General features: G+C 49.7%; 1 protein-coding gene across 1 annotated transcript in view; it reads left to right on the top strand.

The window, feature by feature from the left end:
* Positions 1–1,318: 1,318 nt before the first annotated feature.
* The window catches only part of LOC149428387 (ALS2 C-terminal-like protein), a gene marked incomplete at its 3' end in the record, with an annotated part of 53,096 nt that continues 33,566 nt past the window's right edge, over positions 1,319–20,848 (top strand). The window contains exon 1 of the mRNA XM_089667474.1: positions 1,319–1,429. The remainder of the gene's footprint in view (positions 1,430–20,848) is intronic.

Below are 20,848 nucleotides of genomic sequence, written 5' to 3' on the forward strand. Positions count from 1 at the left end.
TGAGAGAGATCGGTCACATGACCCTAAAGGGACCTACAAACAAAATCCCAGTATAAACATGATTTACAATCTGCTACTAAGGATCACATATGGATTTCTTAAGATCATTTCATGGGATTTAGAGGGAAAAAATATACACAGATCTCTCTATCTTCCCTCCTCTCTCTCTGTTCTTTCTCTCCCCCTCCTCTCTCCCTCTCTCTCTCCCCCTCTCTTTCTCCCTCCTCTCTCCCTCTCTCCCCCCATCTCCCTCTCTCCCTCCCCCCCCTCTCTCTCTCCACCCCCTTCTTTCTCTCTCCCCCCCTCCCTCTCTCTCCCCCCTCTTTCTCTTTCCCTCCCCCCTTTCCCCCCCCCCCCATTCTCTCCCCCTCCCCCCTCTCTCCCCCCCTCTCTCCCTCTCCCCCCTCTCTCTCCCCTTCCTCTCTTTCTCTCCACCTCCTCTCTCTCTCCAATATCTCTTTCCCCCCTCTCCCCCCTCTCCCTCTCCCCAGCCTCTCTCTATCTACCCCCTCCTCTCTCTCTCTCCCTCTCCCCTTCCTCTCTTTCTCTCCCCCCTTCTCTCTCTCTCCCCTATCTCTCTCCCCTCCCTCCCCCCCTCCTCTATCTCTCTCCCCCTTCTCTCCCTCTCCTCTCTCCCCCCCTCCTCTCTCTCTCCAATATCTCTCTCCCTCTCCTCTCTTTCTTTCCCCCCCTCCTCTCTCCCCCCCCTCTCTCTCTCTCATAATTCGTATTAATAAAATATACATTTTATCTACAATAATGTTTTTGGTTTTTTTAATGAACAGCATTCAAAGTAAACAAAGTATTTTTTTAAGTAAGTTTTGTTTACTTATTTTTTTAGTTATGCAATTTTTTTTTTTGTCTTTGGGTTGCACTCCAATAAATCGTTTTCAAAAGACATAAAATGATATCCTGAGTGTAAGTTTGTTATCTTCTGTAATGACAAAGTCATCGCTGAATAAAGCGTCCGAAGCGGAAATGTCAGATTTGCTCCGTCCAGCGATCCGGAGTTATTCCCGTCGTCTTTTATTATTCTTTTATTATTCTATTAATCTTTTATCTATTCTATTATCCCCACGAGTTGCACTCACAAGGCCTCAGCACTGCATTGGCCGCTCTGCTTGCATTTTTCCTTCCTTTGTTGCCTCTGAACTCCCCTGACAACAAACTTTGTTTCTCAAGGTTGTCAGACTCAGTTATTATTTTTTCGACGTTGAAGCTCCTCGGGTAGCGGAGTGACGTTTGCAGATTCTGTAGACTGGGAGAGCCGGCCTGTTGCAGGGTGAGAGGGGCTGGGTGTAGATCCTATTCCTGGAGGTGGGGGGGGCAGGGTGTGTGCGGCGCTGGGCGTACAGTGCCTACAGCACTCCACAGTCACTTTCTATGGTGTCACCGAGCAGAGAGGAAGCAGCACTATGTATAGAGCGAGGTGAGCCATCATCTGATACATTGACCTGTATGGACTTCTGCATTCGCTCCGTCTGTCTGTGTGTGGCTGGGCTCTGTATACACGGCCACCTTGTTGTATACACGGCCAGCTTGTTGTATACACGGCCACCTTGTTGTATACACGGCCAGCTTGTTGTATACACGGCCACCTTGTTGTATACACGGCCACCTTGTTGTATACACGGCCAGCTTGTTGTATACACGGCCACCTTGTTGTATACACGGCCAGCTTGTTGTATACACGGCCAGCTTGCTGTATACACGGCCACCTTGTTGTATACACGGCCACCTTGTTGTATACACGGCCACCTTGTTGTATACACGGCCAGCTTGTTGTATACACGGCCAGCTTGTTGTATACACGGCCAGCTTGTTGTATACACGGCCACCTTGTTGTATACACGGCCACCTTGTTGTATACACACGGCCAGCTTGTTGTATACACGGCCACCTTGTTGTATACACGGCCACCTTGTTGTATACACGGCCAGCTTGTTGTATACACGGCCAGCTTGTTGTATACACGGCCACCTTGTTGTATACACGGGCCAGCTTGTTGTATACACGGCCACCTTGTTGTATACACGGCCAGCTTGCTGTATACACGGCCAGCTTGCTGTATACAGCCTGTGTACCTGCTATTATATCTTGATTGTTGGTATTTATACAGCGCTGAGAGTTTACGCAGCTTTATATTCCCGGCCCTCCCAGGAGCTTGCAGGCTGAGTTCCCTAACTGCCATTTCTTCCTGTACTGTGTAGAGTGTATTATTAGAAGAGAGCGCAGAGGGCAGGGAGGGGGTCCAAGCAGAGGCCAGGGAGGGGTCTGGGCATAGGGCAGGGAGGGGGTCCAGGCAGAGGGCAGGGAGGGGGTCCGGACAGAGGGCAGGGAGGGGGTCTGGACAGAGGGCAGGGAGGGGGTCCGGGCAGAGGGCAGGGAGGGGGTCCAGGCACAGGAATGGAGAGCTTTGCTGTGACATGGGAGAGCGTGCCCGGGATGGCCGTGGTATGGTGGGCATTGGGGTCACCGGCGAGGGACTTGTTGTTCTCTAGAAGGGCAGAGATTACATTGTTGCCATTCCATATATTTCTCCTCGGAGATTCTTCCTCAATAAGTTTCTTTGATCAGCTTCAGGAAAGGAAGACGACGGAGAGGAACTGCAGGAGAGGAGCCCAATGCTCTCTATATACAACTGCCAAACATGTGCCAGTGTGTACAGGAGAGGAGTATGTGGAGGTATGACAGTGATCGGTGTGTACAGGACAGGAGTGTGGAGGTATGACAGTGATCGGTATGTACAGAAGAGGAGTATGTGGAGGTATGACAGTGATCGGTATGTACAGGAGAGGAGTGTGGAGGTATGACAGTGATCGGTATGTACAGGAGAGGAGTATGTGGAGGTATGACAGTGATCGGTATGTACAGGAGAGGAGTATGTGGAGGTATGACAGTGATCGGTATGTACAGGAGAGGAGTGTGGAGGTATGACAGTGATCGGTATGTACAGGAGAGGAGTATGTGGAGGTATGACAGTGATCGGTATGTACAGGAGAGGAGTGTGGGGGGTATGACAGCGATCGGTATGTACAGGAGAGGAGTGTGGGGGGTATGACAGTGATCGGTATGTACAGGAGAGGAGTGGGGGGGGTGTGACAGTGATCGGTATGTACAGGAGAGGAGTGTGGAGGTATGACAGTGATCGGTATGTACAGGAGAGGAGTGTGGAGGTATGACAGTGATCGGTATGTACAGGAGAGGAGTGTGGAGGTATGACAGTGATCGGTATGTACAGGAGAGGAGTGTGGGGGGTATGACAGTGATCGGTATGTACAGGAGAGGAGTGTGGAGGTATGACAGTGATTGGTATGTACAGGTGAGGAGTGTGGGGGTATGACAGTGATCGGTATGTACAGGAGAGGAGTGTGGAGGTATGACAGTGATCGGTATGTACAGGAGAGGAGTGTGGAGGTATGACAGTGATTGGTATGTACAGGTGAGGAGTGTGGGGGTATGACAGTGATCGGTATGTACAGGAGAGGAGTGTGGAGGTATGACAGTGATCGGTATGTACAGGAGAGGAGTGTGGATGTATGACAGTGATCGGTATGTACAGGAGAGGAGTGTGGGGGGTATGACAGTGATCGGTATGTACAGGAGAGGAGTGTGGAGGTATGACAGTGATCAATATGTACAGGAGAGGAGTGTGGGGGGTGTGACAGTGATCGGTATGTACAGGAGAGGAGTGTGGGGTGTGTGACAGTGATCTGTATGTACAGGAGAGGAGTATGTGGGTATGACAGTGATCGGTATGTACAGGAGAGGAGTGTGGAGGGTATGACAGTGATCAATATGTACAGGAGAGGAGTGTGGGGGGTGTGACAGTGATCGGTATGTACAGGAGAGGAGTGTGGGGTGTGTGACAGTGATCTGTATGTACAGGAGAGGAGTATGTGGGTATGACAGTGATCGGTATGTACAGGAGAGGAGTGTGGGGGTATGACAGTGATCAGTATGTACAGGAGAGGAGTGTGGGGGTATGACAGTGATCGGTATGTACAGGAGAGGAGTGTGGGGGTATGACAGTGATCAGTATGTACAGGAGAGGAGTGTGGGGGTATGACAGTGATCGGAATGTACAGGAGAGGAGTGTGGAGGTATGACCGTGATCAGTATGTACAGGGAGAGGAGTGTGGAGGTATGACAGTGATCGGTATGTACAGGAGAGGAGTGTGGGGGGTGTGACAGTGATTGGTGTGTACTGGAGAGGAGTGTGGAGGGTGTGACAGTAAATCGGTATGTACAGGAGAGGAGTTTGGAGGGTATGACAGTGATCGGTATGTAAAGGAGAGGAGTGTGGGGGTATGACAGTGGGCACTATGTACAGGAGAGGAGTGTGGGGGGTATGACAGTGGGCACTATGTACAGGAGAGGAGTGTGAGGGGTATGACAGTGGGCACTATGTACAGGAGAGGAGTGTGGGGGGTGTGACAGTGGGCACTATGTACAGGAGAGGAGTGTGGGGGGTGTGACAGTGGGTACTATTTACAGGAGAGGAGTGTGGGGGTGTGACAGTGGGCACTATGTACAGGAGAGGAGTGTGGGGGGTGTGACAGTGGGCACTATGTACAGGAGAGGAGTGTGGGGGGTGTGACAGTGGGCACTATCTACAGGAGAGGAGTGTGGGGGGTGTGACAGTGGGCACTATGTACAGGAGAGGAGTGTGGAGGGTGTGACAGTGGGCACTATGTACAGGAGAGGAGTGTGGGGGGTGTGACAGTGGGCACTATGTACAGGAGAGGAGTGTGGGGGGTGTGACAGTGGGCACTATCTACAGGAGAGGAGTGTGGGGAGTGTGACAGTGGGGACTATGTACAGGAGAGGAGTGTGGAGGGTGTGACAGTGGGCACTAAGTACAGGAGAGGAGTGTGGGGAGTGTGACAGTGGGCACTATGTACAGGAGAGGAGTGTGGGGGTGTGACAGTGGGCACTAAGTACAGGAGAGGAGTGTGGGGAGTGTGACAGTGGGCACTATGTAAAGGAGTGTGGGGGGTATGACAGTGGGCACTATGTACAGGAGAGGAGTGTGGGGGGTGTGACAGTGGGCACTATGTACAGGAGAGGAGTGTGGGGGGTGTGACAGTGGGTACTATTTACAGGAGAGGAGTGTGGGGGTGTGACAGTGGGCACTATGTACAGGAGAGGAGTGTGGGGGGTGTGACAGTGGGCACTATGTACAGGAGAGGAGTGTGGGGGGTGTGACAGTGGGCACTATCTACAGGAGAGGAGTGTGGGGGGTGTGACAGTGGGCACTATGTACAGGAGAGGAGTGTGGAGGGTGTGACAGTGGGCACTATGTACAGGAGAGGAGTGTGGGGGGTGTGACAGTGGGCACTATGTACAGGAGAGGAGTGTGGGGGGTGTGACAGTGGGCACTATCTACAGGAGAGGAGTGTGGGGAGTGTGACAGTGGGGACTATGTACAGGAGAGGAGTGTGGAGGGTGTGACAGTGGGCACTAAGTACAGGAGAGGAGTGTGGGGAGTGTGGCAGTGGTCACTAAGTACAGGAGAGGAGTGTGGGGAGTGTGACAGTGGGCACTATGTACAGGAGAGGAGTGTGGGGGTGTGACAGTGGTCACTAAGTACAGGAGAGGAGTGTGGGGAGTGTGACAGTGGGCACTATGTACAGGAGTGTGGGGGGTGTGACAGTGGGCACTATCTACAGGAGAGGAGTGTGGGGGGTGTGACAGCGGGCACTATCTACAGGAGAGGAGTGTGGGGGGGTGACAGCGGGCACTATCTACAGGAGAGGAGTGTGGGGGGGTGACAGCGGGCACTATGTACAGGAGAGGAGTGTGGGGGGTGTGACAGCGGGCACTATGTACAGGAGAGGAGTGTGGGGGGGTGTGACAGTGGGCACTATGTACAGGAGAGGAGTGTGGAGCTATGACAGTGATCTGTATATACAGGAGAGGAGTGTGGAGGTATGACAGTGATCGGTATGTACAGGAGAGGAGCGTTGCGGGTATGACAGTGATCAGTATGTACAGGAGAGGAGTGTGGGGGTATGACAGTGATCGGTATGTACAGGAGAGGAGTGTGGAGGTATGATAGTGATAGGTATGTACAGGAGAGGAGTGTGGAGGTATGATAGTGATAGGTATGTACAGGAGAGGAGTGTGGGGGGGTATGACAGTGATCGGTATGTACAGGAGAGGAGTGTGGGGGGGTATGACAGTGATCGGTATGTACAGGAGAGGAGTGTGGAGGTATGATAGTGATAGGTATGTACAGGAGAGGAGTGTGGGGGGGTATGACAGTGATCGGTATGTACAGGAGAGGAGTGTGGGGGGTGTGACAGTGATCGGTATGTACAGGAGAGGAGTGTGGGGGGGTATGACAGTGATCGGTATGTACAGGAGAGGAGTGTGGAGGTATGATAGTGATAGGTATGTACAGGAGAGGAGTGTGGGGGGGTATGACAGTGATCGGTATGTACAGGAGAGGAGTGTGGGGGGTGTGACAGTGATCGGTATGTACAGGAGAGGAGTGTGGAGGGTATGACAGTGATCGGTATGTACAGGAGAGGAGTGTGGGGGGTGTGACAGTGATCGGTATGTACAGGAGAGAAGTGTGGAGGTATGACAGTGATCGGTATGTACAGGAGAGGAGTGTGGGGGGTGTGACAGTGATCGGTATGTACAGGAGAGAAGTGTGGAGGTATGACAGTGATCGGTATGTACAGGAGAGGAGTGTGGGGGGTGTGACAGTGATCGGTATGTACAGGAGAGAAGTGTGGAGGTATGACAGTGATCGGTATGTACAGGAGAGGAGTGTGGGGGGTGTGACAGTGATCGGTATGTACAGGAGAGGAGTGTGGGGGGTTTGACAGTGGGCATTATGTACAGGAGAGGAGTGTGGGGGGTTTGACAGTAGGCACTATGTACAGGAGAGGAGTGTGGGGGGTATGAGTTGAATGGTGTCACAGAGGACCATGGAGGGTAATAGGTGACACCATCATTTGTTTGGGTCATTAGCAGGGACTGGGCCATGGAGTCCAAAAATGGCAGATGTTGAGATGTGGGAGGAGCTAAAACTCCCCCTGGAGTCAGGGGAGACGAGACAGACATGTGGCTGAATGAAGGCGAGGGACTGTCCCACATGCGTGGGTTCAAGTCGTGTTTGGTTAGGAAGGAATGGTCACGGGACAGATCCTCTGTTGGGTATTTATAGCTGGCTCTGTCCCCGCCAGGGAGGGTGACCCTCCGAACTTGTCATGGTGACCATTGTCCCCGGAACCGAGAGTGAAGGACAATCCAAAGTTCCATGTTGTCACCAGAGCAGGAACAAAGGAGAAACCTTCCAACGGGGACACCTGGTCCGGGGACAAGCAGAAGGCAATCTTTTCCCTCTGTGGAGAGATTTCCCCTCACTTCCTGTTGTGTCTCCAGGGCAGGAAGTGAAAAGACATCTCCAAAAAGGAAAAAAAAAACTGAAATGGGTTTTAGCCCTTCCCTCTTCGACCTCGTTAGATACTTTTACTTCACCTGGAAATATATTTTGGCACAACTTTCTTTTTTTTTTCTAATTTAATTTGAAGTGGCGACACTTTTGTCTTTGAACCTTGAATTTGTAGATTCTTCTTTTAATGGGTGCTTGTGTGTCGGGCAGGACAGTGCGCATCCTCGCTGAACGACTGCTGTGAAATACTCAGTTACGGGGCAAACCACCTAGACTGGAATTGGCGACATAGTTAGCGCGGAGCAGCGTTGCAAAATCACTGTGAGCTGGAAGAGCGCCTGGCCCACATGGAAGAAAAATATATTTTACAAATATTCTTCCAAAATATATTGACATATATTTGAAATACTACAATTTTGGCTGTATTCAATATATTTCAAAATATATATTTATATATATATATATATTGTGTGTTGAAATGTGTTTTTATATATTACAAAATATATGAAAAATACTTTTTACATATATATTTTTTTAATTATATTCTTCAGATTTTTTTCACATATAAAAAAAGTAATTTAAACATATATTTTTACATATTTAAATATTAAAATTTTAAAATTTAGATTAAATGTATTTTAAAGACATTCAGTATATTTTACCTGTCGTTTGCTACAACGTTACAACATTGTCACATACACTATGCTGCCAAACGTATTACCTTTCCACACACATGACCTTTAATGGCCCCCCAGTCTTAGCCCGTAGGGTTCAATATTGAGTTGACCCCGCCCTTTCCACGCAAATGACCTTTAATGGCCCCCCAGTCTTAGCCCGTAGGGTTCAATATTGAGTTGGCCCCGCCTTTCCACGCACATGACCTTTAATGGCCCCCCAGTCTTGGTCCGTAGGGTTCAATATTGAGTTGGCCCCGCCCTTTGCACGCACATGACCTTTAATGGCCCCCCAGTCTTAGCCCGTAGGGTTCAATATTGAGTTGGCCCCGCCTTTCCACGCACATGACCTTTAATGGCCCCCCAGTCTTGGTCCGTAGGGTTCAATATTGAGTTGGCCCCGCCCTTTCCACGCACATGACCTTTAATGGCCCCCCAGTCTTAGTCCGTAGGGTTCAATATTGAGTTGGCCCCGCCCTTTCCACGCACATGACCTTTAATGACCCCCCAGTCTTAGTCTGTAGGGTTCAATATTGAGTTGGCCCCGCCCTTTGCAGCTATAACAGCTTCAACTCTTCTGGGAAGGCCGTCCACAAGGTTTAGGAGGGTGTCTATGGGAAGGTTGGACCATTCTTCCAGAAGCACATTTGTCAGGTCAGGCACTGATGTCGGGGGAGGAGGCCTGGCTCGCAGTCTCCGCTCTAATTCATCCCAAAGGTGTTCTATGGGGTTGAGGTCAGGACTCTGTGCAGGACAGTCAAGTTCCTCCACCCCAAACTGGCTCCTCCATGTCTTTATGGACCTTGCTTTGTGCACTGGGGGGCAGTCATGTTGGAACAGGAAGGGGCCATCCCCAAACTCTTCCCACAAAATTGGGAGCATGAAATTGTCCGAAATGTCACCTTAAGAGTTCCCTTCACTGGAACTAGGGGGCCAAGCCCAACCCCTGAGAAACAACCCCACACCATAATCCCCCTCCACCAAACTTTACACTTGGCACAATGCAGTCAGGCAAGTACCGTTCTCCTGGCCACCACCAAACCCAGACACGTCCATCGGATTGCCAGACAGAGAAGTGTGATTGGTCCCTCCAGAGAACACGTCTCCTCTGCTCTAGAGTCCAGTGGCGGCGTGCTTTACACCACGGCATCCGACGCTTTGCATTGCACTTGGTGATGGAAGGCTTGGATGCAGCTGCTCGGCCATGGAAACCCATTCCATGAAGCTCTCTACGCACTGTTGTTGGGCTCATCTGAAGGACACACCAAGTTTGGAGGTCTTTAGCTATTGACTCTGCAGACAGTTGGCGACTTCTGCGCACTGTGCGCTTCAGCATGCGCTGACCCCGCCCTGTCATGTGACGTGGCCTACCACTTGGTGGCTGAGTGGCTGTTGTTCCCAGTGGCTTCCACTTTGTTATAATCCCACTAACAGTTGAGCGTGGAATATTTAGTAGCCAGGAAATGTCACGGATGGACTTATTGCACAGGTGGCCACCTATCACGGGACCACGCTTGGAGTCACTGAGCTCCTGAGAGCGACCCATTCTTTCACCAATGTTTGTAGAAGCCGTCTGCATGCCTAGGGGCTTGATTGTATACACCTGTGTCCTTGGAGGGGATTGGAACACCTGAATCACATGATATGGAGGGGATTGGAACACCTGAATCACATGATACGGAGGGGATGGGAACACCTGAATCACATGATATGGAGGGGATTGGAACACCTGAATCACATGATTGGGAGGGGATTGGAGCACCTGAATCACATGATATGGAGGGGATTGGAACACCTGAATCACATGATATGGAGGGGATTGGAACACCAGAATCACATGATTGGGAGGGGATTGGAATACCTGAATCACATGATATGGAGGGAATTGGAATACCTGAATCACATGATTGGGAGGGGATTGGAATACCTGAATCACATGATATGGAGGGGATTGGAGCACCTGAATCACATGATTGGGAGGGGATTGGAGCACCTGAATCACATGATATGGAGGGGATTGGAACACCTGAATCACATGATTGGGAGGGGATTGGAGCACCTGAATCACATGATATGGAGGGGATTGGAACACCTGAATCACATGATTGGGAGGGGATTGGAACACCTGAATCACATGATAGGGAGGGGATTGGAATACCTGAATCACATGATATGGGGGGGATTGGAGCACCTGAATCACATGATATGGAGGGGATTGGAACACCTGAATCACATGATTGGGAGGGGATTGGAACACCTGAATCACATGATATGGAGGGGATTGGAACACCTGAATCACATGATTGGGAGGGGATTGGAACACCTGAATCACATGATAGGGAGGGGATTGGAATACCTGAATCACATGATATGGGGGGGATTGGAGCACCTGAATCACATGATATGGAGGGGATTGGAACACCTGAATCACATGATTGGGAGGGGATTGGAACACCTGAATCACATGATTGGGAGGGGATTGGAACACCTGAATCACATGATTGGGAGGGTGGGGCCAATACGTTGGGCAATATAGTGTGTGTGTATTCCCATTATAACAGAATGTCTCCCGATCTTTTTCCACGCGGTTCTCTCAGACGATGTGTGAGAAGTCGGTGTCGGTGTCATCATTAGTATATAGTTAAAATAGAATTGCAGCCTCAGATCAGAAAATCTTTGGAAAAATACGTCTTTTGAAGCGATTGTACGATAATCCGATCGTCAGTACACAGCTTTCGTCCAAAATTATTTCAAGGGAAAAGCAGGAACATTGTTTCTCCGGATCGCGCGATTTTCGTGTAATCAGCGCAGTTTTTCATCCGAAAATACGATACAAATAAAATACAAGACATAACTTTTGAATTTTTATTCTGTCTTAAAAATTTGTTTAATAACTTTAGTAACTTCTTCACCTTCGATCTGAAACAAGCGTGCAAAAGAAAAAAAAAAATTGGACGATCAGTCGTCCGATATTTTCAACGTGTGTATGGGGCCTTAGAGGGCAACTCCACGGGGAAAATAATTAAAGAAATTAAAGAAATATCCATTTGACCATTTGACCTGCGGAAAAGTTCTACCCCTCCTTTCATGACCAGCCCATTTTTTTTATATTCGGCACTGCGCTACTTTAACTGGTAATTGTGCGGTCGTGCAACGCTGCACCCAAATTAAATTTACCTCATTTTTTTTTTTCACACAAATTTCTTTTGGTGGCATTTGTTCGCCATCTGGGTTTTTTTTATCTTTTATTATAGTCATGAAAAAAAAATAAAAAACACTATTTTTTTAATATTTCTGATATAAAACATGTTTAAAAAATCTAATTTCTTCATAACTTTAGGCTAAAATGTATTCTGCTTTTTTTTTTGTGGAAAAAAAAATCCCAATAAGTGTATATTAATTGGTTTGCATGAAAGTTATAGTTTCTACAAACTATAGGATATATATACTGAATGTTTTTATTTTTTATTCTACTAATGGCAGTGATTAGTGAGACTGTGATAGTGCGGAGGGCGATCTGACACTAACTGACACCGGGTGCAGTAGGTGGTCTACAAGTGCTTAATAAATAATGTGTGTTTGACAAGAAAGTAATTCCGGTTCAAATTTTCTTTAGAAAATGGGAAATTTAGTGCATTCCGATAGCGCCACCATTGATTTCGAAATTCGACCAACGCAGCCATCAATTTCACTTCATTTTGCTACAGAAAAGAGTTTTCGTGGCCAAGAATTTTCTTTTCTTTCCAGGTCACAGCTCAGTTTTTTTTCCGATTACATTTCTCGCACGATTCTCCCGTCATTGATTAGAAATTTGTTAGTTTTTCAAAAAATTTCCCGCATACCCGATCACTCAAATTCAATGGTCGCTGGAAAACCCGCCGTTTCTGTGACCCCACTAACAAATTTCGAGCGAAAATTCTTAGAAAACATTTTCGAAATAAAAGTTGCCGGTTGCCACTCGTGGTCCACAATTACAGGTTGCCGATTGCTCCTCGTGGTCCACAATTACAGGTTGCCGGTTGCTCCTCGTGGTGCACAATGACAGGTTGCCGATTGCTCCTCGTGGTCCACAATTACAGGTTGCCGGTTGCTCCTCGTGGTCCACAATGACAGGTTGCCGGTTGCTCCTCGTGGTCCACAATTACAGGTTGCCGGTTGCTCCTCGTGGTCCACAATGACAGGTTGCCGGTTGCTCCTCGTGGTCCACAATGACAGGTTGCCGGTTGCTCCTCGTGGTCCACAATTACCGGTTGCCGGTTGCTCCTCGTGGTCCACAATTACAGCTTGCCGATTGCTCCTCGTGGTCCACAATTACAGGTTGCCGGTTGCTCCTCGTGGTCCACAATTACAGGTTGCCGGTTGCTCCTCGTGGTCCACAATTACAGGTTGCCGATTGCTCCTTGTGGTCCACAATGACAGGTTGCCGGTTGCTCCTCGTGGTCCACAATTACAGGTTACCGGTAGCTCCTCATTGTCCACAATTACAGGTTGCCGGCTGCTCCTCGTGGTCCACAATTACAGGTTGTCGGTTGCTCCTCGTGGTCCACAATTACAGGTTGCTGGTTGTTCCTCGTGGTCCACAATTACTGGTTGCCGGTTGCTCCTCGTGGTCCACAATTACAGGTTGCTGGTTGCTCCTCGTGGTCCACAATTACAGGTTGCCGGTTGCTCCTCGTGGTCCACAATTACTGGTTGCTGGTTGCTCCTCGTGGTCCACATATACAGGTTGCCGGATGCTCCTCGTGGTCCACAATTACAGGTTGCCGGTCTCGGGTTCCCTGTATTGCCTGGTACTAGAAGGCCTGAGATATTTTTTCTCTTGTTTTGGGGTTCCCTATATCCTAACTCCCTCTCCTGGGTTTATTGCTCTAATTAAACTCTTTACTGGAACCCCCTGAGAGCGGAAATGCTAATCCACAGAGTCACCTGGGGGGGGGGGGTGGGACCTCCTCAACCACCCAGAGAAAAGCCCAAAGTGAGCTACTGAGCTCTTGTATCAGCAAAGCAGTTAAGATTAACCTGGTAAACAAACGGGAAAGAGTCCGGAGGGCCAGTTGCTGAGTGAACGTTGTTGATGTGAAATCTATCATATTAACCAACTTAAAAAATATTACTTTTTATTTATTTTTTTCTTTCTATAACTTCTTTTATTGTTTGATTTTTTTTTTTTTTTTTTAGTCCCGAATAGAGATGAGCGAATCGAAGTATCCGAAGTGGAATTCGAGTCGAATATCTGAAAAATTTCGATTCGTGCCGAATCCGAAAAATAGCCTAATTCGGACGCGCGAATCGAAATTTTTCAGAAAATGGCGGCTGACATGTGCGGCGACGGAGCGGGGATGTCTGGGAAGGCGCGCAGACAAGGCGCGCTGACCCATAATGCATGCCTCAACTACATGTGATCGCATCAGCCTATCAGCAGCCAGCCAGCCAGCACTGTGTAATGGTCGAGCTATAAATAGCGGCCATTTTGGAATTCTTCATTTGCCTGCAGTTATTGAACAGAGGCAGACCGCTCTGTACTAGGGACAGAGTTAGGGCCACAGAAACGATAATTGGGGACAGAGAGAAGTTACTTAGGGACAGAGAACTATTACTCAGGGACACAGACTTGTTAATGAGGGCCACAGAATCGTTATTTAGGGACAAAGAAACGCTAGTTAGGGCCACAGAATTCATAATCAGGGACAGACAGAATTGTTACTCAGTGCCAGAGAATTGTTACTTAGGGCCACAGAAACGTTATTAGGGCCACAGAATTGTTACTCAGGGACAGACAGAATTGTTACTGAGTGCCAGAGAATTGTTACTTAGGGCCACAGAAACTTGAATTAGGGCCACAGAATTTTTACTCAGGGACAGACAGAATTGTTACTGAGTGCCAGAGAATTGTTACTCAGGGACAGACAGAATTGTTACTGAGTGCCAGAGAATTGTTACTCAGGGCCACAGAAACTTTACTTAGGGCCACAGAATTTTTACTCAGGGACAGACAGAATTGTTACTGAGTGCCAGAGAATTGTTACTTAGGGCCACAGAAACTTTACTTAGGGCCACAGAATTGTTACTCGCACAGACACAGAATTGTTACTCGCACAGACACAGAATTGTTACTGAAGGCCACAGAACTGTTACTTAGGGCCACAGAATTGTTACTCGCACAGACACAGAATTGTTACTCGCACAGACACAGAACTGTTACTGAGGGCCACAGAACTGTTACTTAGGGACAAAGAAACGCTAGTTAGGGCCACAGAATTCATAATCAGGGACAGACAGAATTGTTACTGAGTGCCAGAGAATTGTTACTCAGGGACAGACAGAATTGTTACTGAGTGCCAGAGAATTGTTACTCAGGGACAGACAGAATTGTTACTGAGTGCCAGATAATTGTTACTCAGGGCCCCAGAAACTTTACTTAGGGCCACAGAATTTTTACTCAGGGACAGACAGAATTGTTACTGAGTGCCAGAGAATTGTTACTCAGGGACAGACAGAATTGTTACTGAGTGCCAGAGAATTGTTACTTAGGGCCACAGAAACTTTACTTAGGGCCACAGAATTGTTACTCGCACAGACACAGAATTGTTACTCGCACAGACACAGAATTGTTACTGAAGGCCACAGAACTGTTACTTAGGGCCACAGAATTGTTACTCGCACAGACACAGAATTGTTACTCACACAGACACAGAACTGTTACTGAGGGCCACAGAACTGTTACTTAGGGACAAAGAAACGCTAGTTAGGGCCACAGAATTCATAATCAGGGACAGACAGAATTGTTACTGAGTGCCAGAGAATTGTTACTCAGGGACAGACAGAATTGTTACTGAGTGCCAGAGAATTGTTACTCAGGGACAGACAGAATTGTTACTGAGTGCCAGATAATTGTTACTCAGGGCCCCAGAAACTTTACTTAGGGCCACAGAATTTTTACTCAGGGACAGACAGAATTGTTACTGAGTGCCAGAGAATTGTTACTCAGGGACAGACAGAATTGTTACTGAGTGCCAGAGAATTGTTACTTAGGGCCACAGAAACTTGAATTAGGGCCACAGAATTTTTACTCAGGGACAGACAGAATTGTTACTGAGTGCCAGAGAATTGTTACTCAGGGACAGACAGAATTGTTACCGAGTGCCAGAGAATTGTTACTCAGGGACAGACAGAATTGTTACTGAGTGCCAGAGAATTGTTACTCAGGGACAGACAGAATTGTTACGGAGTGCCAGAGAATTGTTACTTAGGGCCACAGAAACTTTAATTAGGGCCACAGAATTTTTACTCAGGGACAGACAGAATTGTTACTGAGTGCCAGAGAATTGTTACTCAGGGACAGACAGAATTGTTACGGAGTGCCAGAGAATTGTTACTCAGGGACAGACAGAATTGTTACTGAGTGCCAGAGAATTGTTACTTAGGGCCACAGAAACTTGAATTAGGGCCACAGAATTTTTACTCAGGGACAGACAGAATTGTTACTGAGTGCCAGAGAATTGTTACTCAGGGACAGACAGAATTGTTACCGAGTGCCAGAGAATTGTTACTCAGGGACAGACAGAATTGTTACTGAGTGCCAGAGAATTGTTACTTAGGGCCACAGAAACTTTAATTAGGGCCACAGAATTTTTACTCAGGGACAGACAGAATTGTTACGGAGTGCCAGAGAATTGTTACTCAGGGACAGACAGAATTGTTACGGAGTGCCAGAGAATTGTTACTCAGGGACAGACAGAATTGTTACTGAGTGCCAGAGAATTGTTACTTAGGGCCACAGAAACTTTAATTAGGGCCACAGAATTTTTACTCAGGGACAGACAGAATTGTTACTGAGTGCCAGAGAATTGTTACTTAGGGCCACAGAAACTTTAATTAGGGCCACAGAATTTTTACTCAGGGACAGACAGAATTGTTACGGAGTGCCAGAGAATTGTTACTCAGGGCCACAGAAACTTTACTTAGGGCCAGAGAATTTTTACTCAGGGACAGACAGAATTGTTACTGAGTGCCAGAGAATTGTTACTCAGGGACAGACAGAATTGTTACGGAGTGCCAGAGAATTGTTACTTAGGGCCACAGAAACTTTAATTAGGGCCACAGAATTTTTACTCAGGGACAGACAGAATTGTTACTGAGTGCCAGAGAATTGTTACTCAGGGACAGACAGAATTGTTACGGAGTGCCAGATAATTGTTACTCAGGGCCCCAGAAACTTTACTTAGGGCCAGAGAATTTTTACTCAGGGACAGACAGAATTGTTACTGAGTGCCAGAGAATTGTTACTTAGGGCCACAGAAACTTTACTTAGGGCCACAGAATTGTTTCTCGCACAGACACAGAATTGTTACTCGCACAGACACAGAATTGTTACTGAGGGCCACAGAACTGTTACTTGGGGCCACAGAAACGTTAATCAGGGACACAGAATTGTTACTGAGGGCCACAGAACTGTTACTTAGGGCCACAGAATTGTTACTCGCACAGACACAGAATTGTTACTCGCACAGACACAGAATTGTTACTCAGGGACACAGAATTGTTACTCAGGGACACATAATCGTTTAATTAAAGAGTATGTCAGACAACATGCAGAGGAGTGGCAGAGGAGGCAATGTTTTAGGAGCGAGCAGACGTGGCAGCAGAGGAAGGGGTCGAGGCAGCACTATTCACAGCCAGAGGCCAGTGCTCCCGGTGTCATCCAGCGGTCGTGTCTCCACCGACAACCCTGCCGTCGTCGATTGGTTGGCTCGGTCGTCTTCCTCTTCCCAGGTCACCTCTGACACCTACAGCCAACGGTCGGTGGGTACGTCAGACACAACCGTTAGTTGGCATGGCCCGGGACCTAGCCCACTGAAATCACGTGTCCTCTACCTGCCCCTGTCCTTTGGTGTTCCCTCACCAAGCGAAGTATCGCATGCTGTGGGCTCAGCCCCACTGTACAGTGAGGAAGAGCTAACAGAGGGCGGTCAGGAACGGGGGGAGACATCCGCCTTTTCAGCAGCTAGGCGAAGAAGTAGTGGCGAGGAGAGTGGCCCGGTAGCCGGTCTAGAGACAGGTCTGTCTCCTGACCCAGACGCAGCCGAGGGGGCTAGTAGTGAGGCGGAGACCCTACTTGATGATGAGGAGGTTGATCGCACTTGGCAGCCTCGTCGTCATCAGGCAATTTCTTCCGCATCATCAGGAGAAGAGGGTGGCAGCTTGGCAGTGAGCGAAACAGTCGGTGGGTTGCCCAGGAGACAGCAGGAGGGTCGCAGCAGTGTCAGTGGAAGCAGTGTCAGTGGAGCCAAACGGCCACGGAGTAGAGCACCAGCTCCACTGCAGCCTACCACCACGGCCAGTAGTGGTGCCGGTGTGCACGGAGGAAGCAGCAGTCAGCCAGTGAGGAGTATCGGGGGCAAAGTTTCCTACTCGGCGGTGTGGCAATTTTTCGTCAAGCCGCCCGAGGAAGTAAACGTAGCCGTATGTCGACTATGTGGCCAGAAAGTCAAGCGTGGCCAGGGGGCCCATGTTGGGACTATTTGGGCCATGTTGGGACAATGGGAGACCTCCCATTGCTGCTGTCTCCATCGCCACACTCTGCCATGTGCCACTTTCAGGTCTCCTCACACACTGCTGGTGTGTTCAGTTTTTTGACATAGGGTGCTGGCAGATTACGGGCCTCCCATAGCTGCTGCCAGGCCCCTAATCTGCCATAGGCCCCTATATACCGCCTCCTCATGCTGCTGCCAGGTCCAGAGTCTCTCATGGGTCCCTGTACGGCCTCCCATTGCTGCTGTCTCCATCGCCACACTCTGCCATGTGCCACTTTCAGGTCTCCTCACACACTGCTGGTGTGTAGAATTTTTTGACATAGGGTGCTGGCAGATTATGGGCCTCCCATAGCTGCTGCCAGGCCCCTAATCTGCCATAGGCCCCTATATACCGCCTCCTCATGCTGCTGCCAGGTCCAGAGTCTGTCATGGGTCCCTGTACGGCCTCCCATTGCTGCTGTCTCCATCGCCACACTCTGCCATGTGCCACTTTCAGGTCTCCTCACACACTGCTGGTGTGTAGAATTTTTTGACATAGGGTGCTGGCAGATTATGGGCCTCCTGTAGCTGCTGCCAGGCCCCTAATCTGCCATAGGCCCCTATATACCGCTTCCTCATGCTGCTGCCAGGTCCAGAGTCTCTCATGCCATGTGCCACTTTCAGGTCTCCTCACACTGCTGGTGTGTAGAATTTTTTTGACATAGGGTGCTGGCAGATTATGGGCCTCCTATAGCTGCTGCCAGGCCCCTAATCTGCCATAGGCCCCTATATACCGCCTCCTCATGCTGCTGCCAGGTCCAGAGTCTGTCATGGGTCCCTGTACGGCCTCCCATTGCTGCTGTCTCCATCGCCACACTCTGCCATGTGCCACTTTCAGGTCTCCTCACACACTGCTGGTGTGTTGAATTTTTTGACATAGGGTGCTGGCAGATTACGGGCCTCCCATAGCTGCTGCCAGGCCCCTAATCTGCCATGGGCCCCTATACCGACTCCTCATGCTGTGACGTTGCAACAAGGTGGAATTCAACCCTACATATGTTAGACCGCCTTTACGAACAGCAAAAGGCCATCACAGATTTCCTGATGTTAAAAGCGGATAAAGGTACTCCCCTGTGTAACTTAGATGTCAGCCATTGGCAGCTCATGCGTGACACCTGCGCTTGCTCAGGCCCTTTGAGGAGGCCACGCTATTCGTGAGTCGGCAGGACTATGGGATGAACGACGTCATTCCTCTGTTGCACGTCCTGGAACAAATGCTGTTAACAATGGCTGGTCAGGGTGCGGTAGACGTGGCGCACAGATCTCAACGCCACATGACCCCTGTGGGGGCAGGACAGGAAGAAGAGGAGGAGGTAGAGGAGGACATTGGTGCTCAGGAATTATTGAGTGAAATGGGTGGTTTTTCCACTCAGCGGACAGGAGTGGAGGAGCAGGAGCATCTGGTAGAGGAGGAGGAGGAGGAGACAGAGGACCCAGACGCACCGTGGCAGTATGCTGTGGAGATGGAGGCAGGGAGTCCCTCGCATTCCTTGGCACAAATGGCCCATAGCATGCTCGCTTGCTTGCGTAGCGACAGCCGAATAATAACCATCAGACAGAGGGATGACTTTTGGCTGTCCACCTTGTTGGACCCTCGCTACCGTTCAAAAATGGTGGCCTTTTTCACACCTGCTGAGAGGGAGGCCAAAATAACGTACTATAAAAACCACCTATGTAGTCAGCTGGTCTCTGCCTGTCTGCGCCAACGTCCATCCTCAGACACTGTGGGCCCTGTGCGCTCGCGTTCCGCTGCCATGGCAGCAGGGGAGGGGTGGGGTGGTAGGAGCAGTGGCAGCTCCACCAGCAGCGGCTGCCTCAGTCTGCAGTCGATGATGAGTAGCTTTCTTCACCAGCGCAGTGAGGAAACTACTAACCAGCCGCAGCAGCAGCAGCATCAGGTGGACCTGGAGCAGGACCTCAAACAACAGGCTCGGGCCTACTTGGACAGCACCCTGCCAACCGAGGTAGACAATCCCCTTGACTACTGGGCAACGAAACTTGACCTTTGGCCCCAACTAGCTGAATTTGCCCTTGAAAGGCTGTCATGCCCGGCCAGTAGCGTGGCATCGGAGCGCGTGTTTAGTGCGGCAGGAGGTATTGCAACTCCGCGGAGGACACGACTGTCCACCCAAAGTGTGGAGAGACTGACGTTTGTGAAAATGAATCAGGCGTGGATTAGTCTGGATTTCAAACCACCAGTTCCTGACACAACTGACTAAATCCGCCATGAATCATGCCCCAAACATGTGCCACTTTCAGGTCTCCTCACACTGCTGGTGTGTTCCATTTTTTGTCATAGGGTGCTGGCAGATTACGGGCCTCCCATAGCTGCTGCCAGGCCCCTAATCTGCCATGGGCCCCTATACCGCCTCCTCATGCTGCTGCCAGGTCCAGAGTGTGTCATGGGTCCCTGTACGGCCTCCCATTGCTGCTGTCTCCATCGCCACACTCTGCCATGTGCCACTTTCAGGTCTCCTCACACTGCTGGTGGGTTCCATTTTTTGTCATAGGGTGCTGGCAGATTACGGGCCTCCCATAGCTGCTGCCAGGCCCCTAATCTGCCATGGGCCCCCGTACCGACTCCTCATGCTGCTGCCAGGCCCGTAATCTGTCATGGGCCCCTGTTGTCGCTTGTTGGCATATTCCGCTCGTTCAGATGCTCCTTCTCCTGCTACTCCTCTTCACGGATTCCGTCAGCAGTCTTTCTTGGAATCCGTTTCCAAGAGACAACAGTTTGCGAGCACGCACCAGACGGTGCAGAAACTGAACGTCCTCCTGTCCAAGTTGCTGCTGCCAGGCTTGTAATCTGTCATGCGCCCCTGTACCGCCTCCTCATGCTGCTGCCAGGTCCAGAGTGTGTCATGGGCCCCCGTACCGACTCCAAATGCTGCTGCCAGGCCCGTAATCTGTCATGGGCCCCTGTACCACCTCCCCATGCTGCTGCCAGGTCCAGATTGTGTCATGGGTCCCTGTACGGCCTCCCATTGCTGCTGCCAGGCCTGTAATCTGCCATGGGCCCCCCTACCGACTCCTCATGCTGCTGCCAGGCCCGTAATCTGCCATGGGCCCCTGTACCGCCTCCTCATGCTGCTGCCAGGTCCAGAGTGTGTCATGGGTCCCTGTACGGCCTCCCATTGCTGCTGTCTCTATCGCCACACTCTGCCATGTGCCACTTTCAGGTCTCCTCACACTGC

The sequence above is a fragment of the Staurois parvus genome, unplaced genomic scaffold, assembly GCF_062004578.1.
Source record: "Staurois parvus isolate SC_StPar_1 unplaced genomic scaffold, SC_StPar_1.0 ptg003272l, whole genome shotgun sequence".
Lineage (NCBI taxonomy): Eukaryota > Metazoa > Chordata > Amphibia > Anura > Ranidae > Staurois > Staurois parvus.